At 39.5% G+C, this 26,594-nt stretch overlaps 1 long non-coding RNA gene across 1 annotated transcript in view; it reads right to left on the bottom strand.

Moving 5' to 3' along the window:
- The window catches only part of LOC144380464 (uncharacterized), a 45,200-nt gene extending 18,854 nt beyond the window's left edge, over window positions 1-26,346 (bottom strand). Inside the window, exon 1 of the long non-coding RNA XR_013444621.1 lies at window positions 26,250-26,346. This is a non-coding gene — a long non-coding RNA (uncharacterized LOC144380464). The remainder of the gene's footprint in view (window positions 1-26,249) is intronic.
- Window positions 26,347-26,594: the final 248 nt, after the last annotated feature.

Here is a 26,594-nt window from a genome sequence, read left to right as displayed (position 1 = left end):
GAAGACACAAAAAGATGGAAAAATATTCCATGCTCATGGATCGGAAGAATAAACATTATTAAAATGTCTATGCTACCCAGAGCAATCTATACCTTCAATGCCATCCCGATCAAAATTCCATTGACATTTTTCAAAGTGCTGGAACAAACAATCCTAAAATTTGTATGGAATCAGAAAAGACCCCGAATCGCCAAGGAGATGTTGAAAAAGAAAAACAAAGCTGGGGGCATCACGTTGCCTGATTTCAAGCTATACTACAAAGCAGTGATCACCAAGACAGCATGGTACTGGCACAAAAACAGATATACAGACCAATGGAACAGAATAGAGAACCCGGATATGGACCCTCAACTCTATGGTCAAATAATCTTTGACAAAGCAGGAAAAAACATGCAATGGAAAAAAGACAGTCTCTTCAATAAATGGTGCTGGGAAAAATGGACATCCACATGCAGAAGAATGAAACTCGACCATTCTCTAACACCATTCACAAAGATAAACTCAAAGTGGATGAAAGACCTCCATGTGAGACAGGAATCCATCAAAATCCTAGAGAGAACATAGGCAGTAACCTCTTTGACATCACCCACAGCAACTTCTTTCAAGATACATCTCCAAAAGCTAGTGAAACAAAAGCAAAAATGAACTTTTGGGACTTCATCAAGATAAAAAGCTTCTGCACAGCAAAGGAAACAGTCAACAAAACAAAGAGACAACCCACAGAATGGGAGAAGATATTTGCAAAGGACACTACAGATAAAGGGCTGGTATCCAAAATCTATAAAGAACTTCTCAAACTCAACACCCAAAAAACAAATAATCAAGTCAAAAAGTGGGCAGAAGAGATGAACAGACACTTTTCTGAAGAAGACATACAAATGGCTAACAGACACATGAAAAAATGTTCATCATCATTAGCCATCAGGGAAATCCAAATCAAAACCACACTGAGATACCACCTTACACCAGTTGGAATGGCAAAAATGGACAGGGAAAGAAACAACAAATGTTGGAGAGGTTGTGGAGAAAGGGGAACCCTCTTATACTGTTGGTGGGAATGCAAGTTGGTACAGCCACTTTGGAAAACAGTGTGGAGGTGCCTCAAAAAATTAAAAATAGAGCTACCCTGTGACCCAGCAATTGCACTCCTGGGTGTTTACCCCAAAGACACAGATGTAGTGAAAAGAAGGGCCATATGCACCCCAATGTTCATAGCAGCAATGTCCGCAATAGCCAAACTGTGGAAAGAGCCGAGATGCCCTTCAATAGATGAATGGATAAAGAAGATGTGGTCCATATATACAATGGAATATTACTCAGCCATCAGAAAAGATGAATACCCAACTTCTACATCAACATGGATGGGACTGGAGGAGATTATGCTAAGTGAAATAAGTAAAGCAGAGAAAGTCAATTATCATATGGTTTCACTTATTTGTGGAACATAAGGAATAACATGGAGGACATTAGGAGAAGGAAGGGAAAAATGAGGCGGGGGAATTGGAGGGAGAGATGAACCATGAGAGACTAGGACCTGAGAAACAAACAGGGTTTTAGAGGGGAAAGGGGGAGGGAGGATTGGTTAGCCCGGTGATGGGTATTAAGGAGGGCACGTACTGCATGGAGCACTGGGTGTTATACGAAAACAATGGATCGTGGATCACTACATCAAAAACTAATGATGTATTGTATGGTGACTAACATAACATAATAAAATTAAAAACTACAAACAAACAAACAAACAAAAATAGAGCTACCCTACAACCCAGCAATCGCACTACTGGGTATTTATCCCGAAGGTACAGATGTAGTGAAAGAAGGAGCACATTCACCCCAATGTTCATAGCAGCAATGTCCACAATAGCCAAACTGGAAGGAGCTGAAACGTTATTCAACAGATGAATGGATAAAGAAAATGTGGCTCATATCTACAATGGAATATTACTCAGCCATCAGAAAGGATTAATACCATTTGCATCGACATGGATGGAACTGGAGGGGATTATGCTAAGTGAAATAAGTGAAGCAGAGAAAGACAATTATCATATGGTTTCACTCATATGTGGAACATAAGGAGTAATGCAGAGGACCACAGGGGAAGGGAGGGAAAACTGAAGGGGAAGAAATCAGAAAGGGAGACAAACCATGAGAGACTCTGGACTCTGGGAAACAAACTGAGGGTTAAAGAAGGGAGGGGGAGAGGGATGAGTTAACCAGGCGATGGGTATTAAGGAGGGCAGATGTGGTGATGAGCACTGGGTGGTATGTGCAACTAATAGATTGTTGAACACTACATCAAAAAGTAACGATGTACTATATGTTGGCTAATTGAACATAATAATAATTAAAAAAGAAATGCAACAGATTTCTGTATCTTGATTTTGTATCCTATGACTTTATTGAACTTGTGTATCAGTTCTAGTAGTTTTTTGGGAGAGTCTTTTGGGTTTTCTATATAGAATATCATGTCATGGGCAGAAAGTGAAAATTTGACTTTTTCCTTGCTGATTTGGATGTTTTTATTTCTTTTTGTTGTCTGATTCTTGAGGCTAAGATTTCCAGTACTATGTTAAATGACAGTGGTGAGAGTGGGCATTCTGTCTTGTTCCTGACCATAGAGGAAAATCTCTCAGTTTTTCCCAACAAGGACGATGTTAGCTGTTGGTTTTTCACATATGGCCTTTATGATGTTGAGGTATATTCATTCGAAACCTACTTTGTTGAAGGTTTTTATCATGAATGGATGTTGTACTTTGTTAAGTGCTATTTCTGCATCTATGTTACTTGTTACATCTATGTAACATATGTTACTTATCCTTTCTTTTATTAATGTAGTATATCACACTGATTGATGTGTGAATATTGAACCACCCTTGCAGATCAGGAGTAAATCCCACTTGATTGTGGTGAGTGATTCTTTTAAAGTACTGTTGGATTTAGGGGCGCCTGGGTGGCTCTGTCCATTAGGCACCTGCCTTCGGCTCACGTCATGATCCCGGGGTCCTGGGATCTCGCCCTGAATTGGGCTCTCTGCACAGCAGGGCGTCTGCTTCTCCCTCTCCTTTTCACTCTCCCTCTTACTCTCCCTTTGTGCTCTCTCTCCCCCCAAAAATAATAAATGATATTTTAAAAAACATGGATTCATGTATCTGTTCTATTGTTTTGCTTTGTTTATTTTCTATAGAATTTATTTCTGCTCTAATCTTTATTATTTCCCTTCTTCTGCTGGCTTTAGGCTTCATTTGTTGTTCTTTTTATAGTTGTGTTAGCTGTAAGGTTAGGTTCTCCTTTTTTTGAGATTTTTCTTGCTTCTTGAGGTAGGCCTGTATTGTTATATACTTCTTTCTTATGGCTGCTTGTCCTGCATCCCAACAGTTTTGGGCCATGATGTTTTCATTTTCATTTGCTTCCATGTATTTTGTTTTGTTTTGTTTTCTTCTTTAATTTCCTAGTTTACCCATTTATTATTATTTGTATGTTGTTTAACATCTATGTATTTGTGGTTTTTCCTAATTTTTTCTTATGGTCGATTTCAGGCTTCATGGTGTTGAACTGTTCATGGTATGATCTCAATCTTTTTATACTTGTTAAGGCCTGATTTGTGACCTAGTATGTTATCTCTTCTGGAGAATTTCCCATGTGTACTTGAAAAGAATGTGTATTCTGCTGCTTTAGGTAGAATTGTTTCGAATATATCTGTTAAGTCCATCTGGTCCACTGTGCCATTCAAAGCCATTGCTTTCTTGTTGATTTTCTGCTTACATGATGTGTTCATTGATGTAAGTAGGGTGGTAAAGTTCCCTATTATTACTGTATTATTTTTTTTTTTTTTTTTAAGATTTTATTTATTTATTTGACAAAGAGAGAGAGAGTTAGTGAGAGCAGGAACACAAGCAGGGGAGTGGGAGAGGGAGAAGCAGGCTTCCCGCGGAGCAGGGAGCCCAATGCGGGGCTCGATCCCAGGACCCTGGGATCATGACCTGAGCCGAAGGCAGACGCTTAATGACTGAGCCACCCAGGCGCCCCTACTGTATTATTTTCAATGAGTTCCTTTATATTGGTTATTAATTGTCTTATATATTTGGGTGCTCCCATGTTGGAAGCATATATATTTGTAATTGTTAGATACTCTTCTTGGATAGACAACTTAAATATGATATAGTGCCCTTCATCTCTTGTTATAGTCTTTGGTTTAAAATCTAGTTTGTCTGATACAAATATTGCTACTCTGGGTTTCATTTGAATTCTATTTACATGATAAATGTTTTTCTATCCCCTCACTTTTAATCTGCAGGTGTCATAGAGCTAAAATGAGTCCCTTGTAGGCAGCATATGGATGAGTCTTTTTCTTTTATCCAATCTGACACCTTATGTCTTTTGATTGAAGCATTTAGTGCATTTACATTCAGAGTAATTATTGATAGACATGTATTTAGTGACATTTTATGAACTGTTTTGCCATTGTTTCTGGAGATATTCTCTGTTCCTTTATAGTTTTTGTCACTTTTGTTCTCTCCTTTGCATTCAAATTGTCCCATTTAATATTTCTTGCAGGGTTGTTTTAGTGGTCACCAACTCCTTTATTTTATGTTTTTCTGGGAAACTCTTTACCTCTCCTTCTCTTCTGAATGATAGCCTTGCTGGATAGAATATTCATGGCTGCAGATTTTTTTCCCATTCAGCACATTGAATATATCATGTCACTCTTTACTGGTTTGCTAAGTTTCTGTGAAGAGATCTGCAGGTAGCCTTATGGGTTGTCCCTTGCAATATAAGGACTTCTTTTAGCTTGCTGCTCTTAGGAAATTTTTTTATGTCTATATTTTGCAAATTTTACTATGATATTTCTTGGTGTTGGCCTGCTTTTGTTGATTTTGTTGGGAGTTCTCTCTGTCTCCTAGATTTGGATGTCTGTTTCCTTCCCCAGATTAGGGAAGTTTTAGCTCTTATTTCCTCAAATTAAAATTCTGCCCTTTTTTTCCCTCTCTTCTTCTGGGACTCCTATCATCTGAATGTTATCACATTTGATGAAGTCACTGAGTTCCCTAAGTCTATTCTTGTGATCCATAGTTCTTTCTTCTGTTCAGCTTCATTATTTTCCATTTTTTATCTTCTATATTACTTATCCATTTCTCTGCTTCTTCCATCCTTGTGGTCATTACATCTAGTCTGTTTTGAATCTCAGTTATTGTATTTTTCATTTCTGACAGTTTTTTAACTCTTTTATCTCTGTGATAAGGGTCTCCACGAAGTCTTCCATTCTTTTCTCAAGCCCAGTGAGTATCCTTATAATTGTTGATTGAAATTCTCCATCGGATATAATACTTATATCTCTTTTGACTAGATCTCTGGCTGTGACCATTTCTTGTTCTTTCTTTTGGGATGAATTCTTCTTTCTTGGCATTTTGTCTAAGTCTCTGTCTTCTACTCAGTTAGAAAAGCCTGTTAAGTTTCCTGTACCTGAGAGGAATGACATTATGAGGAAAAGATCACATAGTGTCCAGGGCCTGGTGCTTCAGGGAATGTTTCTGATGTGTGTTGTGTGCACTCTGCTATTGTTGTGTAGCCACTCTATCCTTCAGGCCAGTCATCAGCAGAAGCTCTCCTTGCCTACAGTGGGCGATGTTTGGACCTTGGCCAGCATGTGGCTAGTTTTAAGTAGATTTGCTCTGGTCTGCTTGTTAAATGAAAGCTGATGATACTTCTACTATAACTGAAGCCTTGCAGAACTCTCTGTTTGTGAGATTTGGTATGTGTAAAAGTTTCTGCTGGTTTTCTGGGGTAGGGGTTCACATTGCTGGGACTGGTCACACACGCAGGAGAAAAGCAACACCATTAGAGTATAGGGGGGCAGGACTTGGTATAAACAGGTTAGACAGTCAGTGTGGGTGCTGTGCTCTTTACTATAGCTGGTTTATACTTAGGGGTGTGGGAAGGAAATGGCTCACCAGCCAGCTCCTTTGTCCCCAGAGAGGAGTTTCAGTGCATGGTACACTCAGACAAGCAATCCCAGTAGAACACACAATCCACCCCCCCGCCATAGCATCCCAGGCATTTTTCATATAGCCATTTCCATGCTGTCTGTCTCCAGTTGCTTGCTTGCCTGGAATCGTGCAGTACACTTTGGGTTCTTTCTCAGCCAAGCCTGTTGACTCTTAAAACTCCAAACTTTAGGGATGTTCTGTGGCAGAGCCTGTACTGGTCTTCTAGGGGAGGGTCTTACGACTATGGGACTGATGCAGGATTGACTGAGAAGGGCAGTCATGCCAGAATTCAGGGGCTTGGGGAAGGAGGCAAGACAGCAGAAGAGTAAGGGACCTCGTTTTTTATGGTCCCTTGAATTTAGCTAGATAACTATCAAATCATTCTGAACACCTATGATTTCAACCTGAGATGATAGAAAAGAATTGCTGTAATTCTACAAATAGAAAAGTGAACACTTTTTGCAAGGTAGGAGGTGCAGGGAAGTGAATCTGTGGAGATATATTAGAAGATAATCAGCTGGGGGAGGGAGACTCTGTAAGCCAGGTATGGGAAATTGATATAGCCCTGGAGCTCAAAATCAGAACCTTTAGAAATCTGCTCCAGTGAAAGATGTTCCTGCCTGAAAGGTACTCAGGTAGTGAGGCAGGACAGAATCTTACATAAGAGAGCATGGTCTCAGGATCCCCAGGGTTGCAGAAAGAACCAGGGTGCCTGAGCTGGCAGTGTTCCCAAAGTTTGGAGTGGGGAAACCAGCTATAGTCAGCGAGCCCAGGAGGGGGTTCTCAACTCGGATTGCCATAAACTGCCAACCGTGGCATGGTTGGGAGACAGCTCCCCATGTGGGAACCCTGCAAAGGACAGAAAAGGGGGCAACCCTTCACCTTCTCCCTGAAGGGGCAGTGCAGGAATGTGCACGACAGCATGACTGCTCTCCAGGTGGTGACACAGCAAAGGATAGAAACGCACTTCCCCGTGAGAATTGGTGTGGCATGCACCAAAGGAGACCGCAGAGTTTGACATACACAAAAGTGAAGATTGCTTATCCCTGAGGGTTTACTGAAGAGAGGGTACCATGATCTTTCAGCTCTGGTGCTGGGATGGCAGTGTGGCCATTTTTATTTTTCCTCTAAAGAGGCATGGAAAACCTTCAGGGAACAAAAACCACACAGAGCAACAAGAAGCAGTTTACACTGAGCCTGGCACCCAGGCATGGGGCAGTGCAACTCTGCCCAGGCAAACACACCTGAGAATCAGTGGCACAGGACCCTCCCCCAGAAGACCACCTGAAAGAACAGGTGAACACCAAGTTTACAAGCACACAGAACTGCAAAACTCCAGTGCTAGGGGAAAACAGTATATAGAATTTGAGTTCTTTTCTAGTTCGTCTTTCACTTTAAAATTTTCATTTTCTTTTTTCTTTTTTTCCACTTTTCAAATAGTTTCTTTTTTATCAACGTTTTGTATTTAAATCTTTTTGTAACTTTCATTTTCTACATTTACATTTCATAAATATATTCTATCTTTTTGGCTTCCTTTCACTGTATTCAATTTTATTTTTGTATATATATAACCTTTGGGATTTTTACAATTTTGGGATTTAGTGTATTCTAACAAACAAACCAAAATACACCGAGGACCAAATGAATCACCTTATGTTGACCACCAGGGAGACTATATTTTCTCCCCTCCCTTTTTTTTCTTTTTCTTTGCTTTTTTGGTTTCTGACTTCTTCAGATTTGTGTAGTGTGTAATTCGCTTGGGTGGTGGTTGATATTTTTGCTTTTGTTGTCTCATTCATCCATTCTTCTCTGGGCAAAATGACTAGAAGGAGGAATGTGCAACAAAAGAAAGAACCAGAGGTAGTACTCTCTACCCCAGATTTAATCGATATGGATATAAGTAAAATATCACAGCTGGAATTCAGGATTACAATTAAAAATTACTAGATAGGTGTGAAAAAATGAAAAAGACACTAGAGAATCTCTTAGGGCAGAAATGAGATCGAATCAGGCTGAAGTTAAAAATGCTCTAACTGAGAAGCAGTCTAAATTGGATGCTCTAACAGCTAAGGCAAATGAGGTAGAAGAGAGAGTAAGTAACATAGAAGACAACTAGATGGAAAGGGCAGAAGCTGAGGAAAAGAGAGAAAAACAACTAATGGACCATGAGCAGAGGCCCGAGGCTTTGAGAAATCAGCAATACCATAAAGCAAAACAATATTAGAATTATTGGGATGTCAGAGGAAGAAGAAAGGGGGGGGCAGAAAGTATATTTGAGCAAATCATAGCTGAGAACTTCCTTAATCTGGGGAAGAAAACAGGCATACAACTCCAAAAGGTAGAGAAGACCACTCTCAAAATCAATAAAATTAGATCAACACCCCAATATATAATAGTGAAGCTTGCAAATTTCAGAGATAAAGAGAAAATCTTAGAAGAATCTTGAGACAAGAGGTTCTTAAACTACAGGGGTAGGATCATTAGCTTGGCATCAGACCTAGCCACAGAGACCTGGCAGGCCAGAATGGGTTAACATGACATATTCAGGGTACTAAATGAGAAAAACATGCAGCCCAGAATACTTTATCTAGCAAGGCTGTCATTCAGAATGAAAGGAGAGATAAAGAGCTTTAAGGAGAAACAGAAACCAGAAGAATATGTAACCACTAAACCAGCTCTACAAGAAATATTAAAAGGGATCCTCTAAGCAGAGAGAGCCCAAAAGTAACAAAGACCAGAAATTAACAGAGACAATCTACAGAAACAGGGACTTTACAGGTAATACAATGGCACCAAATTCATATCTTTCAATAGTTTCTCTGAATGTAAATGGGCTAAATGCTCCAATCAAAAGGCACAGGGTATCAGATTGGATAAAAAAGCAATACCCATCTATATGCTGTCTATAAGACACTCATTTTAGACCTTAAAGACACCTCCAGATTAAAAGTGAGGGGGTGGAGAATGATTTACACTCATGGACCTCAAAAGAAAGCTACAGTAGTGATCCTCATATCAGACAAATTAAATATTAAACCGAAGACTATACTAAGGGATGAAAGGGACACTATATCATACTTAAAGGGTATATCTAACAAGAAGATATAACAATTATAAATATTATGCTCCTAACTTGGGAACAGCCAATTATATAAAACAATTAATAACCAAAGTAAAGAAACACACTGATAATAATACAATAAGAGTAGGGGGCTTCAACACCCCACTCACAGCAATGGACAGATCATCTAAGCCAAAGGTCAACAAGGAACCAAGGGCTTTGAATGACACACTGGACAAGATGGACTTCACAGATATATACAGAGCATTCCAACCTAAAGGAACAGAATACACATTCTTCTCAAGTGCACATGGAACATTCTCCGGAATAGATCACATACTGATTCACAAATCAGGTCTTAATGGATATCAAGATGGTGGGATTATTCCCTGCTTATTTTCAGACCACAATGCTTTGAAACTTGAACTCAAATACAATAGGAAATTTGGAAAGAACTCAAACTCTTGGAGGCTAAAAAGCATCCTACTAAAGAATGAATGGGTCAAGCAGGAAATCAAACATTTAAAAAAATTCATGGAAACAAATGAAAATGAAAACACATTGGTTCAGAACCTTTGGGATACAGCAAAGGCTGTCCCAAGAGGGAAGATCATAGCAATACAAGCCTTTCTCAAAAAATTCAAAAAATCTCAAATACACAAGCTAAACTTACACATATAAGATCTGGAGAAAGAACAGCAAGTAATGCCTAAACCAAGCAGCAGAAGAGAAATTATGAAGATTAGAAAGAAATCAATGAATTAGGATCCAGAACAGTAGAACAGATCAATGAAACTACACACCGGTTCATTGAAAGAATTAATGAGATTGATAAACCCCTAGCCAGACTTATCCAAAAGAAAAGAGAAAGGACCAAAATTAATAAAATAATGAATGAAAGAGGAGAGATCATGACCACCAACAAAGAAATACAATTTTAAGAACATATTATGAGCAACTATATTCCAACAAATTAGGCAATCTGGAAGAAATAAATGCATTCCTGGAAATTTATAAACTACCAATGCTGAAACAGGAAGAAATAGAAAGCTGGAACAGACCCATAACCAGCAAGGAAATTGAAGCAGTAATCAAAAATCTCCCAACAAACAAGAGTCCAGGGCCAGATGGCTTCCCAGGGGAATTCTAACAAACATTTTAATAAGAACTAGTACTTATTCTTCTGAAGCTGCGTCAAAAAATAAAAAGGGAAGGAAAACTTCCAAACTCATTCTGAGGCCAGCATTATCTTGTTCCCAAAACTAGAGAAAGACCCCATCAAAAAGGACAATTACAGACTCTTGTCCCTGATGAATATGGATGCCAAAATTCTCACCAAGATACTAGCCAATAGGATCCAACAGTACATTAAAAGGATTATTCACCATGACCAAGTGGGATTTATTCCTGTGATGCAAGGGTGGTTCAAAATTTGCAAATCAATCAACATGATACATCACATTAATTTTTAAAAAAGACAAGAACCGTATGATCCTCTCAAATGATGCAGAAAAAGCATTTGACAAAATATAGCATCCTTTCTTGATTAAAATTCTCCACAGTGTATGGATAGAGGGAACATACCTCAATATCATAAAAGCTATCTATGAAAACCCCACATTGAATATCATTCTCAGTGGGGAAAAACTGAGTGCTTTCCCCTAAGATCAGGAACAAGACAGGGATGTCCACTCACCACTGTTGTTTAACATAGTACTAGAAGTCCTCGCCTTAGCAATCAGACAAGAAAAAGAAATAAAAAATATTCAAATTGATGAAGAATAAGTCAGTCTCTCTCTCTTTGCAGATGACATGACACTTTATGTGGAAAACACAAAACACTCCACGCCAAAACTGCTAGAACACATAAAGGAATTCAGCAACATGGCAGGATATAAAATAAATGCTCAGAAATCAGTTACACTTCTATACACTAACAATGAGTCTGAAGAAAGATAAATTAAGGAATCAATCCCATTTACAATTGCACCAAAAACCATAAGATACTGAGGAATAAATCTAACCTAAGAGGTAAAAGATCTGTACTCTAAAAACAACAGAACACTTATTAACATAATTGAGGAAGACACAAAGAGATGGAAAAGCATTCCATGCTCATGGATTGGAAGAAGAAATATTGTGAAAATGTCTATGTTACCCCAGAACAATCTACATATTCATTGCAATCCCTATCAAAATACCATCAATATTTTTCACAAAACTGGAACAAAAAAATCCTAAAATTTGCATGTAACCAGAAAAGACCCCAAATAGCCAGAGGAATGTTGAAAAAGAAAACCAAAGCCGGTGGCATCACAGTGCCTGACTTCAAGGTATATTACAAAGCTGTAATCATCAATATAGTATGGTACTGGCACAAAAACAGACACATGGATCAATGGAAGAGAATAGAGAACCCAGAAATGGACTCTCAACTCTATGGTTAGCTAATCTTTGACAAAGCAAGAAAGAATATCCAATGGAAAAAAGACAGTGTCTTCAATAAATGGTGCTGGGAAAATTGGATAGCCACATGCAGAAGAATTATACTGGACCATTTTCTTACACCATACACAAAGATAAACTCAAAATGGATGAAAGATCTAAATGTGAGACTGGAATGCATCAGAATCCTAGAGGAGAAGACACGCAGCAACCTCTTTGAACTCAGCTGCAGCAACTTCTTGCTAGACATGTCTCTAAAGGCAAGAGAAACAAAAGCAAAAATAAACTATCATTTCTTCATCAAGATAAAAACTTCTGCACTGCAAAGGAAAGTCATCAAATCTAAAAGGTAACCTATGGAATGGGAGAAGATATTTTCATAAAACATATCAGATAAAAGGCTAGTATCCAAGATCTATAAAGAACTTATCAAACTCAACACCCAAAAAACAAATAATTCAGTCAAGAAATAGGCAGAAGACATGAACAGACATTTCTCTAAAGAAGACATACAAATGGCCAACAGACACATGAAAAAATGCTCCATATCACTTGGCATCAGGGAAACACAAATCAAAACCACAATAAGATACCACCTCACACCAGTCAGAATACTAAAATTAACAAGACAGGAAACAACAAATGTTTGCGAGGATGCAGAGAAAGGTGAACCCTCTTACACTGTTGGTGGGAATGCTAGCAAGTATAGCCATTCCAGAAAATGTATGGAGGTTCCTCAAGACGTTAAAAATAGAGCCACTCAGGACACAGAAATTGCACTACTAAGTATTTACCACAAAGATACAAATGTAGAGATCCAAAGGGGCACCTTCACTCCAGTATTCATAGCAGCAATGTCCACAATAGCCAAACTATGGAAAGAATCCAGATGTCCATCAACAGATGAATGGATAAAGAAGATGTGGTACATATATATGATGGAATATTACTCAGCCATCAGAAAGGATGAATACTTACCATTTACATCAATGTGGATGAAAACTGGAGGGTATTATGCTGTGCGAAATAAGTCAATCAGAGAAAGACAATTATCTTATGGTTTCACCCATACATGGAATATAAGAAACAGCACAGTGGATCATAGAGGAAGGGCAGGAAAACTGAATGGGAAGTCATCAAATAGTGAGGAAAACCATGAGAGACTCTTAAGTGTAGGCAACAAACTGAGGGTTGCTGTAGGGGAGGTGTGTAGGAGGATGGGGTAATTGGGTGATGGGCATTAAGGAGGGCACATGATGTGATGACCACTGGGTGTTATGTGCAACTGATAATTTATTGAACACTAATTCTGAAACTAATGATGTACTATAAGTTGTCTAATTGAATTAAAAAAAGAGAGAATGAAGGGGCATGGAATTTCAAGTAAGGAGTCTAAATGACCAGTGTCAGGGAGAGAAGCCCTCAACAGATTTCTCTGTGCCTGTGCTGAGGGAGAGTGGAATGGAAATGCTTCGGGCTGACTCTTTTGTCCCTGAAGAGCTGTCTCTGTGAATGGAAACTCTCACAGATGTACTCCAAGTAGAGGGAACAGTGTCTCCCCCATGTGCATTAGGCAATCTTCAGATCACACTGTTCTGGGATGGTTTGTCTGCCTTCTCTCCAGGAGTTGGGCAGTGCCCTGTGGGCTATGCCCAGCCAAGGCTTCAGACTTAAAACTCCAGTTGTTGAGCCCTGGTGGTTGTAAAAAGTTAGGAAAATCAGCCCTTCTTGTTTTACCACCCAATGGCTTTGGGGAAGTGCTCTCCTTGTGCATTTCCTGGGTGTTCCTCTCTCTCTTCCTTTCTCTCTCTCTCTCTCTCTCTCTCGCCTTTCTCAGAAACCAGGGCTCCCTCCCCTTTGCAGTACCCAAAATCTATTTCTTCTCCAAATCATGTCTCCATACATCCTAACTTCTTCAATGTGGCCTCTCCTCTCCTTCTCATGGTGCAGTTTGTTCTGTCTATCTTGTCTATCCGATTTCTTGTCTATTCAGAATGATTTGATAGTTATCTAGGTGTGTTCAAGAGCTAAGACAAGCGTAGGGTCCTACTAAGCCTCCATCTTAGCTCTCCAGCCATCCCCCCCCATAAATATTTTGAGAAAGGGAAACAATAGAAAAGAAGAAACCAGGCTTAAATTCAAGACTAATTTGAGGGTAATAAAAAATAAATTAAAAGGGAATGATAATACAAAATGATATGCAACTATTTTGGAAGTCAGCCTCTCTTTTGAAATCTCACCAAATTTATTAGCAATAAGTACCTATTGATCATAGTGAAACCTGAGTAATTTGATTAACAAATGAAATAGGCATAATTTGCACAGGGCAGAAGTGGAAGTAGAAAATCTTTGCCCTATTTTAGAAGCTCTATTAAAAGATACCATATGTAAGACAGGAATTATGGTTAAACAGGTACTGGCACCCGGCTTTTAACTATTAGGCCATTTATTCAGAATAAAGAAAAACATTTTCTCATGGAGTTTTCTAAAACAGCTGATTTAAATTTCTCAACCCCTATACCTCTCTGTGGAAAAAAAAAAAAAAAATCTGCATCTAGGGTTTTCCCTGCAAAGGCGGCTTGAAATTGGCATCTTAGTTAGGATTCTTATATTCAGTGGACTTGATAGTCTCTGGAGATTTAGGAATCTTGAAATTTTTCCATATCCACTATGAATTAGAATAGTCCTGTAGTAAAAAATAAATAAAAAATAGATTGCTAACTGGCCAGAATCCAGTTCCCACTGGTTTTGATGCCAGCAGTCCAGGTCCAAGGACCCAGGGGGTCCCACAGGACCATCCAGGAGGGTCCTTGTCTTCACACCCAATGGAAATCAAACATGAACCAACAGAAGGTGAAAACAGAGTTTACCGATGAGAGAGTGTAGATAACAGACAGAGTGAGTGTCTAGGAGATTCAGAAAGGAAAAGAGGGAGTCTAATTTTTGTTTGGGGTCTGGGGGTTTTATTGAGAATGGTGTTCTGGTGTACATGTCCTCTCAGGCATCCAGGAATCAGTTAGAACAAAGACGAGGGCCCAGGTGTTATTACTTGGAGCCCCGAGGGGTGGGGGTGTGGGGGGGGGGTCTTGGTGTCAAGATGTCTAACTCTGGTGGTCTGGGATGCACATATGATACTTTTGTCCAGTCACTGTAACTTCATCCTTCCTTAGATGTTATTTATTCTAGAGAATTGTTAACCTCTTGTCCCTTACATGGAGGACATATGCTATTTGCATTACATGGTATGTGTAAAGTGGGGTGGGGGTGCAGATCCTAGCAAGAATAGAAGCTAGAAAATAAGCTAAGGGGAAAAAAAACAAACAAACAACAAACAAAAGCAGCTTTTTCTCTCATGAGGTCCCTTTAGTTCTCTTGTCTCACTTCCTCCATTGGATTTTTATCCTCTTATTCTTATAAGGGGTTTTGAAGGGCAAAGATCTCTTCTATAGTTTCTTTAGCCTGAAAGGGATTGTAGACCCTACCTATTGGGAGGCATAAAAATCCTAAGCTATCTCATTAAATGAAGGGCCCCTAGTTGCAGATTGTTTGCCTTGTAGGTGTGCATGAGGCCTCATCATAAGAATGTTTCCTTCAGTTTCCATTCAGATAATTTGTCCACCATATTTATACAGAGCATGTAATCACAATAGCTCCCACAATAAAGAAGATCTAGCAATTTTGTCATCCCAACCACATAGCATCCATCAAGATGATAGCTGAGTTATACAATTGTTGGGGAGTCCAACCCATTGTCCCACTGCTTAAATAATCATTTGCCCATAGGGTCCCTGTTATTATGCTCACAGAAGAATAGGTACAAATGTGGTCTGTACATGAGCTATTGTGGCAATTTCTCTGAGCTTTACCTCAAGTTGTCTAGCTTAGGCAAGCAACAAATATTCAAAGACAATCAGAAGTAAAATTTAATATCCATAAAGGTATGTTACTGAAACATAATTTTTCTCTCTAAAATCATCCTTATTTCCAGAGATAGCCAAATCAAGACTAAGTCATTTGTAAAGCAAGTCTAGTTTTAACAAACTTGGCCTAATTATTTAAATAAGCTCAGGAGGAATAGTGATTGATCATATAGATCATTTAAAATCGGCTTTGTTGGAACTTTTTTATTTTTTTTTTTAAGATTTTATTTATTTATCTGAGGGAGGGAGGGGGAGAGAGAGAGAGAGAAAGCACAAGCAGGGGGAACAGCAAAGGCAGAGGGACAAGCAGGCTCCCCGCTGGCTGAGCAGGGACCCCAACGCAGGGTTGGATCCCAGGATTTGGGGATCATGACCTGAGCCCAAGGCAGATGCTCAACTGACTAAGCCAACCAGGTGCCCCAGAACTTTTTTAATAAGGAATCTCTAGATTGAATTTTTAATAGCCTCTCTATGCCAGAAGCCAAGCCAAATATTTACCATCAGACATGCCTACAATACCTGTATATTTAGATAAATTCCTCTTCTCAAGGCCCCTAAAATATCCTGAGGTTTCCTGCACCTGCCAGGAAGTGACGTTCTTTACTCACCTGGTAAGGCTGCTGGGAACTCTGTAAGCAAGGGCTCTATTGGCTTCATAATATCAACCTTATTTCCTTAAAGCTGTCTGATCATATCTGAGTGTATGCCTGTGTCTCTCAAATATGATATTCCAGTCAAAGCCTTGGTAAAATAACCAATGTTTGTAATGGTGTCCTATTACAAGGAGAACAGATTCTTATTGAACTTATGCAAATAACTGTAATTGTCATGAAAGAAAGGATACTCATTGAGGGTTTTTGAATTTCAGGGGGTTCAGGTAGAGAAAAGTTAAATGTTTCAATTTGTTCATAAAGAAATACTTTATTATATTTCTGTAAGCCATGGGTATCTTAAGAAAAAGTTTCCTTAATCTGGAACAGCAAACATTAGAGAACAAGCAATGTTTCAAACAAGAATCACAAAAACTATAATCATCTTTCTTAATTCATTTAGTCCAATATTACTAATTCTTGTTCAGTTTGAATGCAGCTTTTTCCGTTAGTTCTAAAAATTCTCACCCATTTTAGTTTTATGATTTTAAAGATATCAAAAACCTGTGTTTGTCAAAAGCCCTTTTTATGAATTTCCTTAAAGACAAAACTCATTCTGCTAGAGCATCAGAATGATAAATATAAGTGACAAAAGACTAAAAATTGAATATGGTTAAAGATCTGATATGAGAGTTCATTATAATGTAGCCGACAAGGAAATTCAGTTATTTCTGTAACATATAACACTTCAATAATCGGAATATCAGGTGATGACCTTATATGAAAACATATTAAAACTTCAGGAATTTCATGTCTATTTTTAGAACATTTATAGCATTTACCCATACAATACAATTTAAAGCTTATCATTATTTGTTTGACAGTGCTTCCTAAATAACTTAACATACCAAATAAACAAGCCTAACTAGTCAAAAAGACTTCATTTACAATTCAAATCTCAAGAAGTTAGTTAAAAACCTCAGAAGTTTTGAGGGGGGCAAGATGGCAGAGGAGTAGGGGACTCCGTTTCAACTGGTCCCCTGAATTTAGCTGGATATCTACCAAACCATTCTGAACACCGGCGAAATCAGCCTGAGATGTAAGAATATATATCTGGATCTCTACAAGCAGAAATTCTCCACCAGTTGTGAGGTATGGAGGGTGGAGTCGTGATTCTGTAGGCAGATACTGGAAGATAAACAGAAGGGGGAGGGAGCCGTCATAAGCTGGGCCCTGGAAAGTGATATAACACCAGAGCGCAAAAGCGTCCTGCACCAGGGGACCACCAATAACTTGCAGAGCGCTAGTGGTGGGCTGGTGGGCTGTGAGCTGCCAGGGCAAGCGCATGTGGACCCGGGATGGCTCTGGCTCGGGGTTTTGGAAGCACAAAGGGCAGAGACAAGCCGGGCTCCTGAGTCCAATGCTGAGAGGGTCGCTGGGGACATGCACCCCCCGGGGGATGCTGTGGTTTTCAGCAGCACTTACAGAAATGGAGACTGTGCTCTGGAGGGTTCAGGGGAGAGCAGCCTGTGATTTCTCTGTGCTGGGTCAGAGGTTTGTGTGTGGACATATTCCTTTGCTCTGACCCTCAGAAAAATCCCAGAAAGCTGCCAGAGAACAAAAGCCAAAAAAAACGGTTTCCACGGAGCCCAGCCCCCTGAGAAACAGCACAGCAGGCCTCTCCCCTAGAAGACAAACTGGAAGAACAAGAGGACGACAACCCTATGGATCACATAAGACTGTAAAACCCCAACACTAGGGGAAAATTGTATATTGAACTCCAGGCATTGCCTCAAGGCTGGCGTATTTTTCAGATACAACCTTTTTTTTTTTTTTCCTTTTTTCCTCTTTTTATTCTTTCTCATGTTTCCTCCCTGTTTTTTCTTTTCACCTTTTTCTCACTTCAACTATGTTTAATATAACATATTTCATAGTAGCTTTTAAACTTGTATGTTTTCACACACATATATTTTTTTTATATAGATATAAGCTTCAATGTAGTCCTTTTTTCCTTATTCAATATTACCTTTATATATATCCCAGTTTTATTTTCCCTGTAACTCTGGGAAGTAGTGTCCTCTAACAAACAGAACAAAATACACCCAGGAAGAATTGAAACACCCTACATTGCCCACACTAAGAGATTACAGCCCTCCCTCCCCTCACCCCACCACTTTTTAATTTTCAATTTTTAAAATTTTTTATTTCTTTTTAATTTTTTAATTTTATAAATTTTATTCTTGGGTTCCATTTTGCTTTTTTTTTTCCAGTGGTGACTTCCGACCGCTCTAGATTGTTCCAGGGTGCATCTTGCCAGGATTGTGGTTGACATTTTGGGCTCTGTACATTCCCTCAACCGCCCCTCAACAGAATGACCAGGAGGAGGAACTCCTAACAGAGAAAAGAACCAGAGAAAATGGCCTCTCCTGCAGACCTAATGGATATGGATATAAGCAAGATGTCAGAGACACACTTCAGGGTAGCAATTATGAAGTCAATAGCTAGGCTTGAAAAAAACCATTAATGGCAACATAGAATCTCTAAGGGCAGAAATGAGAGCTAATCAGACTGAAATTAAAAATGCTATGAATGAGATGCAGTCTAAACTGGATACTCTAACAGCTAGGGTAAATGAGGCAGAAAAACAAATTAGTGATCTAGAAAATAAGCTGATAGAAAGGCAGGAACAGGAGGAGGCCTGGAACAGCTTAAAATCCATGAGAACAGACTTAGAGAGATTAAAAACACCATGAAACGTTCCAATGTCAGAATTACTGGGATCCCTGAGGAGGTGGAGAGAGAGGACTAGAAGGTATATTTGAGCAAATTGTAGCTGAGAACTTCCCTAATCTGGGGAAGGAAACAATCATTAGTGTCCAAGAGGCAGAGAGGACCCCTCCCAAGATCAAGGAGAATAGACACACACCCCAGCATATAATAGTAAAACTTGCAAATCCCAGAACCAAGGAAACCATCTTGAGAGAAGCCAGGGGAAAGAGATTTCTTACCTATGGAAGGAGGAACACCAGAATAATGTCAGACTTGTCCACAGAGACCTGGAAAACCAGAAAGGGCTGGAAAGACATATTGAGGCTACTAAATGAGAAGAACATGCAGCCAAGGATACTTTATCCATCAAGGCTGTCATTCAGAAGGGATGGAGAGAAAAGGAGCTTCCAAGACTGGCAGAAACTGAAAGAATATGTGACCGCCAAACCGGCACTGCAAAAAATATTAAGGGGGGTTCTATAAAAGAGGAAAGACCCCAAGAGTAATATAGACCAGGAATTTACAGAGATAATCTATAGAAACAGGGACTTCACAAGCAACATGATGGCACTAAAATCATATCTTTCAATAATCACTCTCAACATGAACGGCCTAAATGCTCCCATGAAATGGCACAGGGTTGCAGACTGGATAAAAAGATAGGACCCATCCATATGCTGTCTACAAGAGATTAATTTTGAACCTAAAGATACATCCAGACTGAAAGTGAGGGGATGGAGAACCATTTTTCATGCCAACAGACCTCAAAAGAAAGCTGGGCAATTCTTATATCAGACAAATTAGATTTTAAGCTAAAGACTATAGTAAGGACAGGACACCATGTCATTCTTAAAGGGTCTATCCAACAAGAAGATCTAACAATAATAAATATCTATGCCCCCAACATGGGAGCAGCCAACTATATAAGCCAGCTGTTAACAAAAATAAAGAAACATACTGATAATAATACTTTAATAGTAGGAGACTTCAACACTCCACTCTCGGCAATAGATGAATCATCTAAGCAGAAGATCAACAAAGAAACAAGAACTTTGAATGACACAGTGGACCAGATGGACTTCATAGATATATACAGAACATTCCACTCTAAAACAACAGAATACTCATTCTTCTCCAATGCATACAGATCTGTCTCCAGAATAGACAACACACTGGGTCAGAAATCAGGTCTGAACCAATACCAAAAGATGGAGATTATTCCCTGCATATTTTCAGACCACAATGCCTTGAAACTGGAACTCAATTACAATAAAAAATTTGAAAGGAATTCACACACTTGGAAACCAAAAATCATCCTGCTCAAGAATGTTTGGGTCAACCAGGAAATCAAAGAAGAACTAAAACAATCTATGAAAACCAATGAGAATGAAAACACATTGGTCCAAAACCTATGGGTTACTGCAAAGGCGGTCCTAAGGGGGAAATGCATAGCCATCCAAGCCTCACTCAAAAAAGTATAAAAATCCCAAATACGTAAGCTAACAGTACACCTAAAGGAACTGGAGAAAGAACAGCAAATAAAACCTAAACCAAGAAGGAGAAGAGAAATAATAAAGATTAGAGCAGAGATCAATGAAATAGAAATCAGAAAAACAGTAGGACAGATCAATGAAACTAGAAGCTAGTTCTTTGAAAGAATTAATAAGATCAATAAACCTCTGGCCAGACTTATCCAGAAGAAAAGAGAAAGGACTCAAATTAATAAAATTATGAATGAAAGGGGAGAGATCATGACTAACACCAAAAAAAATAGAAACAATTATTGGAAATTATTATCAGCAATTATATGCCAATAAATTAAGCAACCTGGAAGAAATGGATGCCTTCCAGGAAACCTATAAACTACCAAGACTGAAACAGGCAGAAATTGACAATCTGAATAGACCAATACCTGGCAACGAAATTGAAGAAGTGATCAAAAAACTCCCAAAAAACAAGAGACCAGGGTCTGATGGAGTCCCAGGGGAATTCTACCAAACTTTTAAAAAAGAAATAATACCTATTCTATTGAAGCTGTTTCAAAAAATAGAAACAGAAGGAAAGCTTCCAGACTCATTCTGTGAAGCCAGCATTACTCTGATCCCCAAACCAGACAAAGATCCCATCGAAAAGGAGAATTACAGACCCCTATACCTGATGAACACAGATGCCAAAATACTCAACAAGATCCTAGTCAATAGGATCCAACAGTACATTAAAAGGATTATTCACCACTACCAGGTGGGGTTTATTCCTGGGATGCAAGGGTGGTTCAACATTCACAAATCTATCAACGTGATAGAGCACATTAATAAAAGAAAAGACAAGATCCTTATTATCCTCTCAATTGGTGCAGAAAAAGCATTTGACAAAATACAACATCCGTTCCAGATTAAAACTCTTCACAGTATAAGGATAGAGGGAACATTCCTCAATATCATAAAAACCATGTATGAAAAGCCCACAGTGAATATCATTCTCAATGGGGAAAAGCTGAGAGCTTCTCCCTTAAGGTGAGGAACGCAACAGGGATTCCCACTCTCACCACCTTGCAGTAACAAGGAGGACCATAGTGGAAGGGAGGGAAATCTGAAGCGGGAGAAATGACAGAGGGAAACAAACCATGAGAGACTATGGACCACAGGAAACAAACTGAGGGTTTCAGAGGGGAGGGGGTAACAGGGTGATGGGTATTGAGGAGGGCATGTGTGGTGATGAGCACTGGGTGTTATACGTAACTAATGAATCACTGAACACTACATCAAAAACTAATGATGTATTATACAGTGGCTAACTGAACATAATAAAAAAATAATAACAAAGAAAAAAAAACCTCAGAAGTTTTAAAGCACATGCCAAATAGGACTACAGATCATTATAAATTTAATATTTACATTTTACCAAGGTGGGAATGAGGGATTCTATAGGAAGTTATATAATTGTTAGCAAAACTTAGCTAGTTTAATATTGAGAAGTTTAAATTTCTTAAGTAATCAAAGACCTGATAAAGACAAACATAGATGCTTTGGTTTTCTGGGCAGATAAAGAAAAGAAAAAAACTTTGTTAACTTTGTCTTTCTAAAAGAGAAAAGCAGAATTTCAATCATATACCAGTGTACTTTTAAAATACATTCATTTCGACCTTAGTCCTGACCATTCATAAAATTCTTTTCCAAAGGTTTCTCTTTACAAACCTACAACTTTTTTTCATTCAGATTTTGTCCAAGCCTTTTCTCTCTGAACAACCAGTCCCATTTTTAGGAAGAAAAAAAATACTTTCTTTTTCCTTCAACAACGTATATTCCCATTCCTTATGTTATAGGATTTCTTTTCCTTTAGTGCACTCAGTCCTTGGTCATGCCGCTTTGAAGAATTAAGAGGTAGACCAGACAGAGTGGTGAGCAGCAAAGCAAAGTTTATTGAGTGATAGTAAAGCGAAGTTTATTGAAGAATAATACAAAGCTCCTGAAGAGGGAGGGGACCTGAGAGGGTTGCCAATTTGGTGGTTAGATCTAGGGGTTTTTAGGGATTTGTTGGTGAGCTGTTTTAATCTGATTAACCCTCCCTATGCCTCTCACCCAATCAGGTTTTTTTCATCTACCTATCTCATGGGAAAGGGTGGAGAGCTCCTTCCAGGGTGGTTTAAAATCCTTTTAAGTGTGGTTTCTTCTTAAGGCTGGTAGTGAGGGGAATGCTCTTGGTCCCTGACTGCCTTTCATCTGACTATCCTTCATTACTTATATCTTTTTCACTATCTCTTACTTTCCTACATACAAAGTTGCTTTCCTTATTTCCTTCAGTCTTAATTACATTTAGCATAATTTTAACTCTTAGAAGCCTTGGTATCCAATGAAAATTGAGTAATAACCAATTGTGAGCTATCTGTTACACCAGAATTCTTTAGATATGAAATTCATGAATAGATTTCACAATTCTTTTTTTTTTTTTTTTTAAGATTTTATTTATTTATTTGAGAGAGAGAGAATGAGAGACAGCATGAGAGGGAGGAGAGTCAGAGGGAGAAGCAGACTCCCCGCTGAGCAGGGAGCCTGATGCGGGACTCGATCCTGGAACTCCAGGATCATGACCTGAGCCGAAGGCAGTCGCTTAACCAACTGAGCCACCCAGGCGCCCAGATTTCACAATTCTTAAAAACATGTTTTCCCATACTACAGTCTTTCAGTAAGCATAAAGTGTGTTTACCAACAGGCCCAAGTATCCTGTTTCTCTGCAACAAGAAGCCAACAACACAAACCTACATTCAGTAGTCAATGCTTTGGTATTTTATCTTATTTGGAAAAGACTTAGCTATCTAGTGAATTCAATCCAATTTATCATTTAACTTAGGAAAACTTCAAAGTTTTGGGTTACCAAAAATTCCGAAAGCTATTTAAAAGTTTTACCTATAAACCTTTTTTTATTTATTCAACCTACTTGTTCTTAACAATTAACCATGAAAAATCTTATGAGACAGACAAAATTAATCATCATTTTAAGTCATCTTCTTGCTGCAAATTGCAAGAGATCACATGAGCTTATTTGACCTTTAGTAAACCTTGGTAAAATAAAAGTATTATATTCAATGCTGATAAACTTAAAGACATGTCTCTCTTATTTAAACTAAAAACTTAAATTCGCTTTAATATAGAATATATTGCACCAGTATCTATTAAAAGTCAATCCATTTGTTCCCCACTGTCAATTTTATTTGGGGCACCTGTGGGGAAATCTGAAGTGGGTGGTTTAAGTCCAAGGGGGTTCCTGGTTCAATTCATGTTGATTTGGAAGGTGTTCCAGTTTGAACCTCATAAAGAGTTGGCCTAACATCTTGGGGTGCTCTTTACTTCTTGATAGTGAGAGTAGGAGGAGCAGGAGCCAATGGCTCCAGAGGCACAGAGGATGGTATAGAAGCCAGTTATGCAAGTTGTGCCCATGGTGATGCAGAAACAGGAGGAAGGAGAGGTGGACAATCCTTTCTCCTATGGCCATCCATCTTACAGAAGGCACATTTATTGGGGCCCAGCTTTTTGCAAGCTGGGGGCCCTAGTCTGGTTTTGCCAGACTCCATCCTCACAGGCTTCCGTATTGGGTGATCCTGGGGTGGCAGTGTTCCCAATGCCATGGCTGAGAGCTAGGCATGCTGCATATTTTGGACAAACTTCTCCTCCTTCTCTGCCCTGTCTCTATTAATTAAAGACAGCAAAAGCCATATCCAACAATTGGTTCATAGGAGTTTGGGGTCCAGCTCTTGCCTTTTGTAATTTTCTCCTAATATCTGCTGCAGATTGTAGGATAAAATGCACAGTCAACAATGACTGTCCTTCTGGAGAATTGGGATCTGTATTAGTATATTTCTGCAAAGCCTCCACTAATCTACCTTGAAAGAAAGCTGGGTTTTCATCATTTCCTTGAGTTACTTCTATTACTTTATCATAATTAACTGGCTTGACTATGCATCATTTCATTCACTCCTCATGGTGCAGCAATGAGACAATAAGATTTGTAGGTCCCCCAAATCAGATCAAATGTCAAAGTCAGTTTAAGGATTTCAGGTCCCTCTGCTGATTTAGGAACTTGGGCCACAGAAACTTTACATTGTCCTTTTAATATAGGGTCCTGATACAGCGCCATAAAGGCCAAAACATGAGGCATTTCATTCCATTTCTCTTCCCTCTTACAATATAAATCAAGCTGTAAAATGGTGTTATAATTCAAAGTCCCATTTGTGGACCAGGTTTCTTGGTCCCCCAACTGATATTGAGGCCAAGCCTTATTACAATAGAATATTAGTTTCTTCCTCTTCAATTTATCCAGCTTAAATCGTGCCCAATTATGTAGCAAACATTCTAATGGGGAATCTGTTGGAGTGCTCACTGTTGCCCCCATTCTGGCCTGTAATACAAATGAGCAGAGGAATGGAGATTTCCTCAAGCCTGAGTATGGGATTTGGCAAAGCAAATGTTTTAAAAGGCATTTAAGCTGGGGTTACAAGATGAGGGGGTCTGGATGTTAACATACAGAACAAGCATAACAAAATGGGGTCTAATTTGTCACAGTTTAATCTGTCAACCAATTGAACTATCTTCGGTAAAATTGTAGGTTTATGGTTTAAAAGAGAGAATCCTAGAAAAAAACAAAAACAAACAAACAAAAAACGACTGGAATGCCAGAGTTCTGGGGCAGAGTATGAGGTTAGGGGCTGTTGAGGTTCCAGCCATGCAAGCTGAATACAAATGATGGTGTTTCCAAGAAACCAAAAGGGAAGATAATCTCTTAGGATAGGGAAGCCCACTGTTGTTGAATCCTATGGTAATTATATAAGACTATTAATTCCTCCAGACAACATAATTTTCAGTGTTTTTGTAAGCCGTGGTGGAGTAGACAGTTTTAAGGGCAAAAATGTAAAAATTCAGAGAGAGCAGACAAAGCAGTGTGAAAGAGCCATGCATAGTAAGGGGGTGGGGTATGCAAAACATAGAAAACGACATTAGGTATAAATTCCTTCTCCAACATTTGACACAATTCAGCCTGATTCATGTCTCCCCCCACTCCCCACCCATAAGCCTAAAACTGGTACAACTCAGGGCTGCGGAACCATTCTCTATTCTCGAGCTTTGATCCTTAACAATGGGATTGGCCAGCAATCCCCAACGCAATTCCAGCATCCCAGAATTGCCAGCAGGAGACATCCATCTGGCAGTGAACAAAAAGCAAAGAAAGAGAGAGAGAGTTACGAGTCTGGACTGTTCTAGGGAAAGAAAGTGGCAGATGGAATGTGCTGCTTGTTGGGAAAACTTGCCCAGTGTCACCAATGGGCGATCTTCCCCTCTTACGTGTCTCAGTTTCTCCCAGCGGCAGTCTAAAACCACTGTGGGGACTCAGCACTGGATGATCAATCCTCATGTGTGCATCCCTAGGCGAGCCAGAAATTATCATGAGGGGAATTTTTCTGTAGGATGGCTTCACTTCAGGACTAATGACCTCCTACACTTCCTTAGGTTCTTAGTCGCCCAAGAACACCTTTCAGCAGGAAAAAGCAAGTGTTCCTTTTCTTCGGAGCTGAGTGACTCAGTCTCTCATGCCAACTAACAGCCTCGAAGTTGTCTGGAAGCCAAAGTAAAAAGAGTTCCCAGTTAAAGTGAAAGTAAAGCCTCAGAGTCAGTTGAAGTAGCACAAAGAGGAGTGGGGAGCAACCTCCTGCCAGTTATCTGAGTCACCAGCCAGGGAAAGGAAAGAGCAAGTACAGGTGCTAGCTGGCCTAATTTGGGATTCCCAGGGAGATGGGGGGTGGGCAGAGCGGACAGACGCCACAGGGGTGCTGAAGCAATTACGAGCAGAGAGAAAGGAGTAAGAAAGAACAGGTTATCAGACCGGTTTTTCCAGTTTTCCTTCCTCCAGAAGAAAGACCAGTTTCACAGAAAAGCACGGAGACAGGAATTACGTCAGCATTAAACCAACTCTTTTTCCCAGAGGAATTTACCCTTTCCCGAAAGCCAAATTGTGCTGCGCAGACTCAAATTTGGGATTCCTCTCCGGGTCCTTTCGTGGTCGCCAAGATGATTCCGGCAGGCCGGGCCTCAGGACCCAGAGGGGGGTCCCGCAGTAACAGCTCAGAGGGTCCTTGGCTTCGCACAGGATGGGAATCAAACATGAGTCAGCAGGAGGAGAAAGCAGCGTTTATTGGAGAGAGAGAGTGCAGATAGCAGATGGAGTGAGTGTCTGGGAGACTCAGAAAAGAAAGGAGGGAGTCTCCTCTTTGGGGTTTGGGGCGTTTTATTGAAGATAGAGGTCTGGTGTTTGTGTTCTTTCAGGCATCCAGGAACCA

The sequence above is a fragment of the Halichoerus grypus genome, chromosome X (assembly GCF_964656455.1).
Source record: "Halichoerus grypus chromosome X, mHalGry1.hap1.1, whole genome shotgun sequence".
Classification (NCBI taxonomy): domain Eukaryota; kingdom Metazoa; phylum Chordata; class Mammalia; order Carnivora; family Phocidae; genus Halichoerus; species Halichoerus grypus.
Note: the sequence above shows the minus strand (reverse complement) of the source record. Positions and strands in the feature narration are given on the sequence as shown.